The 2020-nt window shown below is 37.6% G+C and overlaps 1 long non-coding RNA gene across 1 annotated transcript; it reads left to right on the forward strand.

The window, feature by feature from the left end:
- Positions 1-822: 822 nt before the first annotated feature.
- LOC148898046 (uncharacterized) lies at positions 823-1642 on the forward strand. Its single transcript, XR_016114917.1, has 3 exons — positions 823-952; positions 1067-1174; positions 1278-1642. It is a non-coding gene; the product is annotated as an uncharacterized LOC148898046 (long non-coding RNA).
- The last annotated feature ends 378 nt before the right edge of the window (positions 1643-2020 follow it).

A 2020-nucleotide genomic window follows, 5' to 3' on the forward strand; every position in this document is an offset into this window, starting at 1 on the left:
TCGCTTCTTGTCAAGTTAAATAGAGAGAGTAGGACTTCCGAGTGTAATTTTTCAATATAAAATATAAGAGGCATCTCTTCTTTATTTTGGACTAGCTGTACCGTTTTGTATTGTTTCGGATTAATAATGCATATTTTTCTACGATGCATAAAGTTGTATTATAATTGGAAACGGTCTGTTTTGTTCTGCAATCCAACAAAATAGGCTTTATTTCGAAGGACAAACGATCACGCAATGAAGAGTGTTACCGGTTATGCTCCAACATCTGACTGCATATGTATTTGGCAAATCACAGTCGGGTGACGCTTCAAGTGACGTGGACAAAGGAAAAAAAACATACAATTGTCTTAAACCGAACAGTGCGATAACGGTTCTCTTGAGCCACCGACTCAATTTCCTCCCTAGCATGTACTGTGGTGCCTTATAATGTAGAGTGCCTTATACTTGGAAAACTTTTATATGTTTATATATTATATTTTTACAACTTTTTTCATTCATTGAAATGCCTTGTAATCCGGTGCCTTGTAGTCCGGTTATATATGGAAAAGGTTTGCAAATACACCAGTCATTGGGGGTGCGCCTTATACTCTGCTGCTCCTTATACACTGGAAAATAAGGTACCTCTTATGGATGACCTCCTGTGTGTCTGTTATTGAAAACACACACTCCGTAAAGCGGCCACTAAATGAGCAATGCTCCTTTCCACTTCTGCTTTCTCTGTCTGCCTATCACTTACCTTGTCTGCCTGTAATTGAAGCCCCCTCGTCTGCCTCTGTATTCAACTATCTGTAACCTTACAATAACCTCTATGCCTTTTTTGCAGTGCTCTGCAGTCAGATGAAACATTTATTAGCTTGGTCAAAGTTGAGGGTAACCATGTTATCAAGTGACCCCAGATCTGATGGTAATTAGTGGAACCACGTGACCTTGCCGGACTGTTCAAAGAGAACAGGTACGACCTGATTGAGTAATAAGAAACATGTAAATGAAACACGGACACATACAAACCAAGATCTTAAGAGGACATGACAAGGTTCAGCGCAAAGGATTCTTTCCTGTGTCCTAGTGGTTGGGGATTTTCCTGATGGATACTGAGAGAATGATATCCAGTTGATGGACTCAGGGCCATCTGGACGAATGACAACTCTGCCAAGAAAATAGTGAGAAACTACCGGTGAGAAAAACCTCATAACCATTGGAGGAAGATTCTGGCTTAACAGGCCAATGTAGGGACATACATTCTATGTATTTATTTGTTGTTGTTTTATATTATATAGAGATTATCATGTTCACATTTGTGGGGAGCTGGAGTCCAGCCCAGATGACTTTGGGCAATAGGCAGACGACACCCTGAGCTGCTTGCCAGATTTTACCCATTTTCTGTTTTTTTTTAAATCTTTTTATTGTTTTTTTTTTTGTTTGTTTTGTTTTATTTTAACACTACCCGGAGGCTGTGCCAGGAAGGCGGACTACATTTTGGACTGGTTACCGGTCAAGACAAGAATCCAGGCAAGTGAGCCACTACACTAATGGTTAATAGACTCTTTTTTTAAACAATTTTACGACCAAAAGTATTATATACCTGGGTTGTTGTGTTGATCAAACATGAGATTGTGGTTTTATTCCAAAACTGTATTTAAATTAAAATGCTGCATATAAAAATTGAAAAAATTGGAAAAGATTAAATACAAATGTGCCGTACCTGAAAGTTAAGTAAGACTAAATTGTAAGTGAAAAAATGCTGTGCCCTGAAAAACAAATGTACTATAAAATGTAAATAAATAAATAAATATGTAAAGGAGTCATGCATTATGATTATTTAATTATGACAGAAGTGACGTAACGCACACAGTATGGCACCAACGTATGTGTATGTGTGTATATACAGTAAAGTCTACTTATATCGATATCGGAGCGCACAGGGTCGGATATATCGATAGTCCCGGTTATATCGATATTTTTCGGACTCCCGAGAATATCGATATAACAAGACTTTACTGTATATATATATATATATATA

This window comes from Hippocampus bargibanti, linkage group LG05 (genome assembly GCF_051943395.1).
Source record: "Hippocampus bargibanti isolate YZ-2025 linkage group LG05, ASM5194339v1, whole genome shotgun sequence".
NCBI lineage: Eukaryota > Metazoa > Chordata > Actinopteri > Syngnathiformes > Syngnathidae > Hippocampus > Hippocampus bargibanti.